A 15,144-nucleotide genomic window follows, 5' to 3' on the forward strand; every position below is an offset into this window, starting at 1 on the left:
CTGGACTTGGAGTTAGGAGGACCTGAGTTCAAACCCCTTCTCAGACATATGACACTTACTAGCTGTGTGACCCTGGGCAAGTCACTTACCCCTGATTGTCTCACCAAAAATAAAAAAAAGAAGAAGAAGACTTAAGTTCAAATCTATCCTCAGACACTTACTAGCTGTGTGACCCTGGACAAGTCATTTAACCTCTGACTCAGTTTCCTCATCTGTAAAATGAGGATAATAATAGCATCTGCCTCCTAGGGTTGTTGTGAAGATCAAATAAAATAATATTTGTAAAACTCTTTGCAAACCTTGGTACTATAGAAAAGTGATCTATTAAGGGTCTTCTTGAGAATGGGAGGTATATCATCCTTAAAACATGTCATAACTCTTCAGCATCTCACCTATTACCATGCAGGTGCCAAATAAATGTTTCTGGTTGATGATGATGATAACAAGCCAGAATGCTACCCTTCAGAATTACAGTACAGCTCATAGGATCATGAGACATGCAAATTTAGAGACATCTGCACTCCAAATGTTCTTGTGGATTATTTGTACCAGACTCGTGGTAGAGCATTTCAAGCTTGTATTGGTCTGATCAGTCACAGCAGGGCACACAGTACCTTGACCCCAACATAGTGATATCATTTTAGTCCTCTTTGAGAACTAAGGACAGCAACCAACCAACCAACAGCTCATAAAAAGTGTTATGGTATAGTGCAGAGGTGGGGAACTGGCAGCCTCCAGGCCTTCTGGGTGCTTGGGTGCTGCCTTTTGACTGAGTCCAAGTTTTAGTGAAGTTTGGATTCACACTTGAGGACCTAGAGCGCCACATGTGGCCTCAAGGCCAAAGGTTCCCTACCCCTTATATAGTGGACAGAGTGCTGGACCTTGATCCATGAAGAACTGGGTCCAAATCACACCTCCAATATTTGCTAGCTATGGGATATAAGTTAGTCATTTAATCTCTCACCTTCAGTTTCCTCATCTGTAAAATGTTGTTATCAGTAGCACCTACCTCAAAAATTTGCTGTGGTGAGCAAATGAGATAATGTATGAAAAGTATTTTGTAAATCTTAAAGTGTCATATAAATATTAGCTATCTCTTGAGCCTTAGTTCCTTTATTTATAAAATGAAGTGGTTGAGCCAGATTATTTGACAGGTCCCTTGCAGTTCCAAATGAATGATCCAATAACAATGTTAGGATTATTAAGAGAAGTAAAGACAGTGTGTCATTCTTCACAACTAGTAAACCTGTTAGTTAGGTAATCATAAGCAAATGGCTTAAATTCCCAGGGTCCAAGTTTAGAGTCATAATACCTATGCTATATAGGGAACTGCATCAAATTTATAAAAACAAGAGGCATTTTCCAGTTGATAAATGGTCAAAGGATATGAGCAGTTAGTTTTCAGAAGAAGACATCAAAGCTATCAGTAGTCATATAAAAATGCTCTAAATCTCTATTGATTAGAAAAATGCAAATTAAAATAACTCTGAGGTATCTATCAAATTGACTAACATGATAGAAAAGGAAAATCACAAATGCTGGAGGAGATATGGAAAAAATAAAAGACTAATGATTGTTGATGGAGTTGTGAACTAGTCCAACCATTCTGGAGAACATTTTGGAACTTTGCCCAAAAAGCTATAAAACTGTGCATACCCTTTGATTCAGTGATACCACTACTAAGTCTGTATCCCAAAGAGATGAAAGAAAAAGGAGAAGGACCCACATGTACAAAAATATTTATACCATCTCTTCTTGGGGTGGCAAAGAATTGGAAATTGAGGGAATACCCATCAATTGGGGAATGGCTGAACACTTTGTGCTGTGTGATTGTGATGGAATACCACAGGGATTAGAAATTATAAAGGGGATGGTTTCAGAAAAATCTGAGAAGACATATATGAATCCATGCAAAGTGAAGAACCAGGAGAATATTGTATGCAGTAACATCAATATTGTATGATGGTAAACTGGGAAAGACTTAGCTGTTCTGATCAAGACAATGAAACAAGACAATTTCAAAGGACCCATATGGTGAAAAATGCTATCCACCTCCAGAGAGAGAACAGATGGACTCTGAATACAGATTGAACCATACTTTTTAAACTTCATTTTTCTTTTTTGTATGTGTGTGTACTTTCTTTTGCAACGTGACTAATATGGAAATGTTTTGCATGACTTCACAAATATAATCAATACCATATTGCTTGACTTCTCAAGGTATAGGGAAGAGCAGAAGGGAGTGAAAGAATTTGGAAATCAAAGTTTAAAAAAATGGGGGCAGCTAGGTGGCACAGTAGATAGAGCACTGGCCCTGAAGTCAGGAGGACCTGAGTTCAAATCTGGCCTCAGACCAACACTTGACACTTACTAGCTGTGTGACTCTGGGCAGGTCACTTAACCCCAATTGCTTAAAAACTAAAAAAAAAAAAAAAAATTAAAAAATGAATGTTCAAATATTTATATGTAATCGAGAAATATTTAACAAAATAAAACATATTTTTAAAAATACCTATAATACCTATCTCTGGGGCTGCTGTGGGGGAAATGCTTTGAAAAACTTAAAGTCCTCTGTAAAGTTTAATTAATATTTTTATCATTATTATTAGATGGAAAATGTAACTATGAGTAATTTAAAGAAAATAACTAATAACAGTCTGTTTTCTCATATAGATTTGGGAAATTATTAATATAATGTGACTAAGAAACTCTAATTGGGTATAAATGAAGGAAATTCAAGTGATATTTTTTCACACAAAATCACCAGCTTCTGTTGCAACTGTGCAGTACTGATTACTTCTTTTAATATCTCGTCAGCAGTGATAGCAGAATTCTTTGTCCTTTCATTATTTTCTTTTGTGGTATGTAAAGCACTCTGCAAATATCCCATTTGCTTCCTGCAGCAACTCTTTGAGATAGGACATGAGGTAAGGGATACTATTATCTTCACTTTACAGAAGAGGAAACTGAGGGTAAATGAAGAGGTTGATTAACTGGCCCAGAGTCACATAGATAATAAGCATCTGAGTTGTGATTTGGACCCAATTCTTTATATTCAATTTTAATAGTCAGTCCACAAGTATTTACTAGGAACCTACTATGTGTTAGACACTGTGTGAACTGCTCAGATAGATCTGAGATTTCATTGATTTGCCTATGCCCTCCAATCATACAGACTGCAACTCACTCATGATTGAACCTTTTCTATGTCTCCATCTGATTCTTCCACAAAGAGGCCATCCAACATTTCAGGAGCTCTTCTCTGCATCCTTCCCTTGGCATTTTGTCAATACCAAGGGAGCATATGGCTTGTTCATACTTCCCCTCCTTATTCTTATCACATGACTGGTCCACCTCTATTTCTAGTCCGGTATATTCAGTGACAGTATCAGCTTCACTTGTACTACTACAAAAGCAACCATTCTCCATCCTCTATCTGCAGCCCTGCTTGGTTCCACCCTATAGAACACCATGCCTTCTCCCAGAATAAACTGACCACTTAAAATCTCATCACCGTGCTTATTGACTCAGTTTTTGATGCACAACATCTTGTCAGCTCCCTTAATTGCCTCTCCCCTCTTATTGGAGGGCTAGAGGGAGAAGCAGTACCCCTTCCTCTTCCCTTTATAAGCTTTCTTTTCTGTGTTGTTTTCTCTTTCTATTTCTTATTTGTATCCCTTAGCACAGTGTCTAGCATATAGTAGGGAATTAATAAATGTTTATTGAATTGACTTGAATTACTCTTTGTTGGCAATATACTTGGAGCCCTTCCTGTTCCCACTATGAGTCTTTCCTCTGTCCTTTGGGGGATGCTCAGTGTTAGTTCTTCAGAGATTGTGGTATTCCATGACTTTTGACCATATAGTATTTTGTTGTTGTTGTTGAGTCATGTCCAACCCTTCATAATCCTTTTTGGTGTTTTCTTGGCAGAAATACTGGAATAGTTTGCCATTTCCTTCTCCAACTCATCTTACAGATGAAGAAATTGAGATCAACAAGGTTAAGTGACTTTCTGAGGGCCACACAGCTAGTAAGTGCTAAGGCCAGATTTGAACTCAAAAAAATGAGTTTTCCTGATTCCAGGCCCAGAACTCTATCCACTCTGCCACTTAGCTGCCCAGCATTACTGGAAGAATATTGATATTTGCAGGGAAAAAAATGTGACAAAGAGAAATGATGACTAAGCAAATTTACCACCTTTAGCCTATTAAGTAAGGTTTTAGATAAGAGTATAGTGAGGAAATATGTTCTGGCTTCTTATCAAGCCACCAACATCCTTGGTCTTGGGCTTAGTCCTGAAAGCTATCTCAGTAGCATTTTCAAAATTTCTGCCCTGGGCCCAGGTCATCCCCTAGGCCCAAGAACTTTGAAGACATGCTATGCTTCTCTCTTCTCTAACATCCTATTGCCATGGTGGAACTGGAGTATATGTTGGTTTTCCTGGGCCCTACCCAGAACCTGCCATGTTGCTGAGTAGCTTCCATGGTACTGACTGATGACATCCAGGCCTGGAGAGGGAGAAGACCACCATGAAAAGGAAGTTCCTGTTCAGGTAAGAGCTAGTGGTGCCGGTCAGTAAAGGCAAGGTGGAAGTGGAAGTGAGGCCCCAGAGCCCAAGACTATTTTGTAAAATAAAAGCAGGGCCAAAACCAGGACTAAGTAAGTTCAGAGTTTCTAGGGTTTAGCATAGTGCCTGGTACAGAGTAAATGGTTAATAAATGCTTGTTGCCTGCCTGCCAAGAGTATGGCAGGTAAGGAGTGAGATCTGGGAGTATTCCCCAGCAGCTTGATATTGAGGTAGACAACAGGGGAATGAACTTGGGTGACTTTCTGCATTGAACATTCTGTCAGTGTTTGTGTATTTAGATAGCAGCATGGTTCAATAGATAAAGTGTTGGAACTGATATGAGAAAGATCTAAGTTCAGATCCTACCTCTGACATTAATTAGCTGAGTGATATGGGCAAAGCATTCAACCTCTCTGACCCTCAGTTTCCTCTTCTGCAAAATGTTGTTGTTCAGTCATATGCTACTCTTCATGACCTCATTTGGGGTTTTCTTGGTGAAGCTATTGGAGTGATTTGCCATTTTCTCCAGCTCAGTTTACAGAGGAGGAAACTGAGGCAAACAGGTACGTGACTCACACAGTAAGTATATGAGGTCTTCCTATTCTCTATCCACTGTGCCACTTAGCTGCCCCTTCTGCAAAATAAGGATAATGATACCTGCCTGACCAATCTCACATGATCTTGGCTACTGCTATGGGTGGCTAAGGAAGCCTGGCCTAGAGCTTCAGCTGCATCTGAATTCACCTCAGTAGAACCATGCCTTCTGCCATGGCCCTCCTCTGTGGCAGTAGCCATCTCTGGCTGGCCAATCATGTTGTCATTATGAAAGAAATAACTCCGGGAAAGACTTTGAATGTGACAAACTATCCTTTTGTCAAAGCCTACTGGTAGTATCCTCATAATATTTTCTCCAGACAAGTCTGTGCTAGCCGATGGCTGCTAAGAATTTTTTTCATATCTATCGTTTATCCCATGAACTTTGGTCTGATCTGGTGTGGCATTGTTTTTTTATGCTCTCAGGTAATGATGGGGCACGTTCCCATTTCTCCAGTAAAGTTCTCTCCCTCAGACTTTGTTATTTACTCTAATCAATGTTAGTGATAGGCCTCATCCCAGCAGGTTTCTAAAGTCTGATAATCTTGGCTCAGGCGGTATCCCTTGCCCTACATATCATTGTTTTATGACAATGACTTGCTAATTACCCCCAGTTCTCTGCTGCACTGATTTCACTGTGGACCCAGAGTAAATAGCAGCGAACAAAATGGCCCCAAGTGTTTCAGACCCAATAGAACTCTTTTCTCACTGGAGAATCTGGTGAACCTGAGGAGTTTCCTGGCCCTTCTTCTACTTCCCATAAACATGGATAATGACATTCTTATGCAAAAGCTGGTGCAATATATATTGCGTGTTTGCTTGGTCATCCTCTCTGTCCACATTTTGCTCACTATAAACTTTGGGCACCTTTGTTACTAATGGCAAACCCTCTTAGACCCACCTGGGTCTGTATCTACACACTGAGGATTTGGCTGAAAAGTGTATTGAATAGCCATGCAACTTGTTTCCAAAATCTATGATTCCTAACTTCTCCTTCCTACCCCTGATACAACCCCATCCCCCACCCCCACAAAAAAGCCATCAGTGTAAGTGTTCAGACAGAGGTTGGACTGTCACATATTCAATCAAGTGCCTTCTATGTACCAGGCATTGTATTAGGTGCTGAGAATACAAAGAAAAAAAAATAATAAATAAGTCTATGCCCTCAAAGCACTGATATTCTATCAGGGGACACCTGGACTCTGCCCCTTGCTTGTCTTGACTGGAACCAGGCCTCCATACAACTTTCCACACCATTTCCACACCATGGTGCCATTTTCACACCATGCTGCTTTGGATATATCCCTCAACCCCCTCTCCTTTCCTATTCCTTTTAATATGTTGCATACCCCCATTAGAATTTAATCTACTATATATCTGTCTATGTATGCATGTATATATATATATATATATATATATGTGTGTGTGTGTGTGTGTGTGTGTGTATATATAATGCATTCAAAATAAATACAAGGTAATTTGGAGAAGGAGGTCACTAGCAGCTGGGGGATGATCAGGAGTTACGAGTCCACACTTGATCTGAGTCATGAACGAGACAAGGGAGGAGGGAGTGTTCCAGAGATATTTGGCAAGCTAATGAATGTGTTGGGGGTATTGTAGAACAGACTCTTCTACTGGATAGAATGTCCTCTGACGTTTCTATGAATTTAGGTCTGCCAGGCATCTATCTGTACACTTTTTTAACCTAAGCATACAGTGTACTTGAAAGACAAACTAACTTCTACAAAGCTTAGAATCCATCTTCTGTGAAAAAACTCCAGTGGTCATTTGGAAACAATATCTAAACATCAGAAATAGTGAATCTTTTATATTTCTTCAAAGCATCAAAATGTGAAATCTTTCCAATTCATATTATCGTGATTTTTCTTGTTCACAAGGGCGAATTGTTGGGAGAAGCATGAACTTTGCTTTTGTTCAGTCGTGTCTGACTCTTCATGACCTCATTTGAAGTTTTCTTGGTAAAAATACTAGAGTGGTTTGCCATTTCATTCTCCAGCTCATTTTACAGATGAGGAAACTGAAGCAAACAGGGTTGAGCAACTTGCCCAGGGTCACACAGTTAGTAAGGGTCTGAGGCTAGACGTGAACTTACAAAGATGAGCTTCCTGACTCCAGAACCTGGGCGCTCTATCACTGGCACCACCTAGCTGTCCCAAATAAACTTTGGTAGTAATAGTAAATAGAAAAATAACAAAAGTAACATAAAATGCTTATTGTCTAGAAGAGGAATATTATGCACTTAAAACATAATAGAGGTGTGGACATTCTGGTAAATTGGCAGTATTTTACTGTCCTGTTAGTATTTAACAGCAAGACAAACCACTGCCATTTATGGCGCTTTAAAGTATTCGAACACACAGTCTCATTTATAGCTTTTAACAAACCTTTGAGATAGTCAAGAGAGATATTATTAAATCCTATTTTACAAATAAGGAAATTGAGGATCACAGAGATAGAGATTTGCCCATGGTCACATAGCTGATAAGTGTTAGAGGTAGGATTTGAACTCTAGTTTTCCTGCCTCTCCTGGCTCTAAATCCAGCACTCTATATGAAAAAGAAAGAAGCAAAGAAGGAAGGAAGGAAGGAAAGAAAGAAGGAAGGAAGGAAAAAAGGAAGAAAGGAAAGGAAGGAAGAAGAGAAGGAGGGAGGGAAGAAAGGAAGAGAGAAGATGGAAGAAAAGAAAGGGGAATGAAGGAAGGAAGAAGAAAAGGAAGAAAGGAATGAGGGAAAGAATGACGGAAAGAAATAGGGAGGTAGGGAGGAAAAGAAGAAGGGAAGAAAGGAGGAAAGGAGAGAAGGAAGAAAAGGAGGGAGGGAGAAAGGAAGGAAGGACAGAAAAAAAGGAATATAAGGAAAGAAGGAAATAAGGAAGAAGGGAAGAAAGTAGAGGAGGGAAGGAGAGAAGGAGGGAAAGAAGGCAAGAAGAAAGGAACAAAGATGGAAGGGATAAGGGAAAGCAATGGATGAAAAGCCTTTTGTGATCAATTCAAGCATGTGATACAGTGTGGTTGGATTGTAGGATCACAGATACAGCGTTGGAAGCAATCTCAGAAACCATCCAGTCCAGTCCTCTCTTCATTCCCCCATTTTACAGATGATAAACTGAGACCTAGAGAGGTTAAATTACCTGAGGTCATGTTAGTAGTAAGACTTTCTCTCTCTCTCTCTCTCTCTCTCTCTCTCTCTCTCTTTCTCTCTCCTCATAGGTTTTTACACCTACTAGGCTCTGCATGGAAAAGGGGCAGACTGTTAGAGGATCTTTCACTGTGACCACTTCTGCTTCTCTCCTCTTTTATCATGGAATTGGCTCTGCTGATGTGGAACAGAATAGAAATGGGATTGTATTTGCTTTCCCCATCTTTTGCCCCTTGACTGCTGGTGGAGAGCCAACCTCCTTCAGGGGTTCCCCATATAAATCACTAACAACACTGATGGCACCCAGTGCAGTACCTGGAGTGTAGCCCATGCTTCATTAGTATTTGTTGAATTAAATCAAACTGATTGCCAATCCACACCAAAGGTAAAAATCATCCTGGTGCTGAGTAGAATGAATTGAAAAGTCAGACATCTCAAACCAAGGCTGAATCTGGCAGAAACCATCCACCACTTCCAGTTGCTATTTATACCAGATTCAGCTGGAACATACAATTCATCTTGAAGGATAAGATCTAGATACCTCAGGAAATGGCTCTCCCATTGTTTACTTTCTCATGACCTTCCATCACATGTCACACAGCAGGTGCTTTCAGAAGAATCGTCCCTGAAAAAAAATGGAGATGATTTTTCAGTTGATAGCCCTATATGGAACACACCACCATGAAAGATTAATTGAAGCTAGAATGTCCTCATGTTCGGGAAACAATGAAAGTCACTTGATCTTCTCAACCTTCTGCCAATCTCTAGTCAAGGAACTTAGCTAAGATCTTGGGAAATGTCCAATTCCTCACTATTCATCTTTGACGTAGCTCCAGTAGAATAGAAGCTGAGGAACACATCTGCTCTCTTTCATTTTACATGTTTGTGGTCTTGTATTTCTGTCCCCAAACATCATTCTATAATGATAAATACCATAGAAATACTTGAGAAGATGGAGGAAACTCTTAAATGCAGAGGAAGATGGATAAAATATTTACTGGAAAGGAGGCAAAGATGACAAGGTGTTATTTTGGAATGAATCTAAATTGCTAATGAAAGGGGGGAAATGTAGCAAGGGAAGGGGTTGTGTTACGAATGAACTGTTGTTTATTCAAAACATTATTTTCTAAATTTGCTGCATGAACAAAATGGAATCTTAGCATTTCCCTTCCTATTAAGATACCAAGGAATCTTGCTCATTCATTTTTATCAATCATATTTTTCTCCACAGGAAAGTAGACTGTATTGGCAGATAACAAAGGAGAATGTAAACCAATGACTCCCTGAACAACACACTAGTGTCAAATTCTAAAACATGAAACCAATATATTTAGAATTTTACTTGGAGTCAGGGCAAAGTAGGCAGCCAAATGTGCAAAGGGATATTGTCTGTGTGATGCCTTTCCTTACCCCCTAGCTGAAGCCTCAACTCTCAACCCTATATCTTTTCAACTTAAATCTCTGTTGCCTTTTATGAACACTTCCTGCAGGAGCAACATAAGTGTAATATAGCGTAGTAGTCACCAGTCATTCATACTTTGGTGTAAATGAATTAAAAAAAATTCTTCCTTGAAATTCAGCTTATAAAGCTATAGATTCAGAGATGGGAGGGACCTTTAAGGTCATTTAATCCAAAGCCTCCTTTTATAAGACCCAAAGAGATCAAATGATTTTCGCACTGTCATGTGTATAATAAATGCCAGAGCAAACCAAAGTTCTCTGATTCCAAATCCATTGCTCTTTTTCACAGAATCACTCTTGAAATCATGAAGCATTTATTAAACAGCCTTTTGGGTGTGTCACTGTGCTAGATGCTAGAGGAGATAATTTTATTTTTTTTTATTTTTAAAAAATAAGACATGGTTCCTACCCTCATGGAATTTACAGGCATAGATACTAATTATAACAGAAATTAATATGTGTTAAATTTATAAGAGAAGTACTAACCCTGTGCTTCATAAAATTGGAGAGGCAAAATGTTAGAGAAGATTAGGAGGAAATAAGAGAACAAGAATGCACAGGGTTCATGGAGGATAGGGAGAAGGAACACTATTTAGGGGGAAATATCTCAGAATAGAGTCTGTAGGTTCAAAAATCAAACTACTGGCATTAGCCTTTTGTGCAAGGCTGGCTCTGCTTCAGAGAGTAGACTAGATTTCTTTTTAGTCTTTGGTGTACCTGTACTTTTAAAAAGTAAGCAAGGCATTGATTATATATTGGCTATATGTTACAAAGGACTTGTTTTTCTTTGTCCTCAATTGGAGGGGGTAGTAGGGAAGGAAATGGAAGCTAGGGCTAGGGTTGTCTAAAAAAGAATAAAGGGAAAGAAAAGAGGACTATTGAAATATGTTTTTGAAATTCACAAAATATAACAAAAGGAAGCCCAGACAGAATCACAGGCAAGTAGGATAGCTTTGAAAGCAACATATTGAATTTTCTGTGTACTTAAAAAGAGCGAACTGAACATAAAGGATATTTGCAGTTACATGTACAATCACCTTTTTACGTTCTAATGGGTGTAGGAGAAGTGTTAATTTAATTGATTTTTTTAAGTTCAAGATAAAAAAGAGGGGGAAAATCTCTTTAAAAAAAAGTTAAATTAAGCCAGTGTAATGAAATTAAGGATATTATAATGTAGAAAACTCAACTCTTTTATCTGTGGTAAAAAGAGAGAGAGAGAGAGAGAGAGAGAGAAACTTCCTTAGTTATCGTAGTTCAGTGGTGTCCAACTCTTTGGAACTCCATTTGGGGGTTTTCTTTGGGGTACTGGAGTGGTTTAGCCATTTCCTTATCTAGATGACTTTACAGATGAGGAAACTGAGGCAAACAGCAGTTAAGTGACTTGCCCAGGGTCACCCAGCTAATAAGTGTTTGAGCCTGGATTTGAACTCAGGTTTTCCTAACTCCAGGCCTGGTGCTTTGCACACTTCATCTCCTAGCTGTCTGGGTTAATCAAAGTCAAACCTTAGTCTTCTCCATAAGGTAAGTGTAGGAAGATGGGAGATAGAAGATGGAGATGGGGTGTCAGACACTTCGTGGGATGTAACGTTCTACTCAATTCACAAATATATATTAAATGCTTACTATGTGCATGGCATTGTGATAAGCATTGTAGATACAATAATAAAATACAAGAAAGAAAATAGTTCTATTTGACAAATTTGAATGTAGCAATAGAATAGCATATATACCTTATTCCCAAGGAGCACAGTAAATAAAAGGAGTGGCTAAGTAGTACTGAATAGCAAGAAAATGGATGAGGAAATGCAAAAACACTGGGAAAAATATGGTGGAGAACTTTTGGGTGAGAATCAGTGGAGGGAGAAGCCAAAGTAGTACTGGAAATATATTAACAACTAGTTGGTCAGAAGGAGAAACTATATGATAAGTTCAGGAAGCAGGTCACAAAGGTGAAAAGTGACAACAGTTTGAGACTTCAACTCCCTGGTTATCTCTTAGATTTTTCTAGCTGCTAAAAGTAGAACAACTGATAAATTCTTGACTAGCCTTATTGATAATTTCACTATTTAAATGGTTGCTTATGATTCCATTCTTAGTGATAAGGAGGAGCTGGTTGCTGAGATAGAGATGACGGGAAGTATGGGAGGAAATGGCCACGCTTATCTTTCCAGCATGAAATCTACTTGAAAATTCTGTTTGGCAAAATGTTTTCTCTGATTTTACGTCCAAAGAAATAGGAATTGATTTCTATGTTCTTTTACTTTCCTATTATCAAAGGCCCATCCACCCCCAAGCAATTTAAATGCTTGTTGACTGACTGACTGATTGACTTCATCTTCTTCTTGCCCCCAAATCATATTTTAAAAACATCCCAGTTTGTACTCCTTAGCATGCATCACAAACTTCATTTTAGTCTGGTCTATAGTATTCCTAACATTCTTATAGAACCATTCTGTCTTATTTATCCTGTTACTTCTTGCACCTATTATTTGTACATTCTTTTTCAAAGTCTAAACTCATTAATTACTTCCCTATTCAGTCTTTAAATTGTTCTTTTTTCCTCCTTAGAATCATTTGTATTTATGTCATTCTTATTCCCATCTCTTTTAAATAAATTTCTTTGAAAGATTTTAGACCATAGAACGTTACCAATCTTTTCCCTGAACTCTGACATCTATTCTCCCAAAATCTAGGGGTTTGGTTATAACCAATTTTTCCCTCCTTATTTTTCTGATTGAAGACTTCCAAACAGGGAAACCCATAATCTCTTGAGGCAGTCCATTATACTTTTGGACAACTCTAATTGTTAGGAAGTTTTTTTGTTTTGTTTTGTTTTGTTTTGTTTTTTTCTTGATACCAGCCATTCATTTGCCTCTTGGCAACTTCTACCCGTAGTTCCTTGTTCTTCCCTTTGAGGCCAAATGGATCAAGCCTAGTGCCTCCAAGACGGGATGGCAGCCTCTTAAAATACTTAAACTCGCTCTCATTTCTCCTCCTAAGTTTCTGTTCTCCAGGCTAATCATGCTTAGGTTTCTTCAACCAGTCCTCTTATAATGGACACATGGGCCTTCACCAGTCAATAAATATTAATTAAGCTCTTATTATATTCCAAGCACTGTTTTAATACAAAGAAAGGCAAAAATATGGTTTCTGCTCTTGAGAGGACAAGCAAATAATTGTGTATATAAGATCTATACAGCACAAATGGAAAGTCACCTCAGAGGGAAGGGAATAGACAAAAGAAGGGTGAGTGGTAGAAGCCTAGACTAGAAAAGTTGGATTTGAGTTGACTTTTGAAGAAAGCCAGGAAAGCTAGCAGTTAAAGATGAGGAATGAGCATCCCAGGCATGGTGAATAGCCAGTGCAAATGCGTAGAAGGGCAGAGGAAGGGAATAAGCATTTATTTAGCACCTGCTATGTACCAGATTCTGTGCTGAGTGCTTTATAGATATTATTTAATCCTCACAAGAACCTGGCAAAGTAAATGCTATTATGATCTTCATTTTACAGTTGAAGAAACTGGGGCAAACAGAGGTTAAATGACTTGCTTAAGTTCACACAGCTAATAGGTATCTGAGGCCAGATTTGAACTCAGGTCTTCTTGACTGTAGACCCAGCACTCTATTCACTGTGATTATAATCAGGTGATTTGAGGGTTGTGTTGGGAGGGGGCAATAAATAAGTCAATGTAGGTGGATTGAAGAGTGCCTAGTGGGGAGTAAGATACAAGAAGCGTGAAAAATTTAAGTAGAGGCCAGGTGGTGAAGAGGGCAGCTAGCTGGCACAGTGGCTAAAGTGCCAGGCCTGGAGTCAGGAAGACTCATCTTCCTGAGTTCAAATCCAGCCTCAAACACACTTGGTGGGTGACCCTGGGCACTTGACCCTGTTTGCCTCATAATAATAATAATAATTAATAATAAAAAATAATAATAAATAATAAATAGTTGTAAAATGAACTAGAGAAGGTAATGGCAAACCATTTCAGTATCTCTGCCAAAAGAAAAAAAAAAACTACAAATGGAGTCACAAAGGGACTGAAACAACTGGTGGTGAAAGGTTTTAAACATCAAACAGATGATTTTATAGTTGATCCTGGAGGTAATAAAGAGCCACTGGAGTTTACTGAGTAGAGAGGAAGGGTGCCATGGATGTGCTGGTAACTGCTTAACACTGGCTCACTGTGGCCGGGATGGGGTGTTGATGTATGCTGGATACACTTTTTAAGTTTAAGCTGCATTATTAACATTTTATCTATTGTTTTTAAAATTTAGACAATCAACAATACAATAAATCAAGCCCTGATTTATAGGATCTGCCTATTTCTGATGTATATATTATATACATATATATCTTTATATATAATATATATATGTATACATAGCTCATACTGAAAATTTAACAGTTGGCTCTTTGAGCTGCTATGAAGTGGCTCTATCACACCCTTTACATCATTTGTATTACTCTTTGGAGAAATCACCTTGGCGGGTGAATGGAGGGATGGATTGGAGCGGGCAGAGACTTGTGGCAGGGATATCAATTAGAAGCCCAGCCTAATAGTCCAGGTGAGAGGTGATACAGGCAGCTGCATGTGAGGAGAGAAGGGTATATATATGTGAGATATTATGGAGGGAAAAATGACAAGACTTGCAATTTGATATGGGGTGAGTGCAAGTGAGAAGCCAAGGGTGTCAAGCCTGGGTGATTGGTGGTGCCCTTGACAGTAGCAGGAAACTTGGAAAGAGGAGAGAGTGTGTTTGTTTGATTTTGGGTGGTGGTGGTGGTGGGGTAACATATTTTGGATATGTTGAGTGTCAGAGATGCATACAGGACATTTAATTTGAAATTCCAAAAGGCAGTTGGTGCATTAATGCTAGAACTCAGGACAGAGGTTAGGACTAGATAGATAAATCTGGGGATCATGTGCATAGACATGGTTATTGAACCCAAGGAACCTGAGGACATCAACAGAGAGGATAGTATAGAGGGAAATGAGAAGAGGGCCTAGGACAGAGTCCTCGGGGACACCCTCCTCTAGACACTCTTCAGCTTATCAAAGTCAATTTATCAATGCCAATGACCTTTCTAGCAGTTAGTTGTTTTTGCAATTCCAGCCAACTTGGAAAATGGAGGTGGTGTTGGTGGTGGTAATGCTGGAAACTCTTGGATTGGAGCTGCACAGGTGTTTTATAAGGAGAGGAAAGGCTCTGCCTAGGTCCATCTGATTGGGTTCCCACTTAGGTGGTATTTATCAGCTAAGACACCAGAAGTTCTTTCTTATCATGCTCCAAGTATTATCATTTCCAGAACTGGGGGCTTCTAGGAAAGGGCTGAGATGGGAGTAAACAGATAACGCATGATTAGGGA

This window comes from Vombatus ursinus, unplaced genomic scaffold, assembly GCF_900497805.2.
Source record: "Vombatus ursinus unplaced genomic scaffold, bare-nosed wombat genome assembly UNPS02014772.1, whole genome shotgun sequence".
Lineage (NCBI taxonomy): Eukaryota > Metazoa > Chordata > Mammalia > Diprotodontia > Vombatidae > Vombatus > Vombatus ursinus.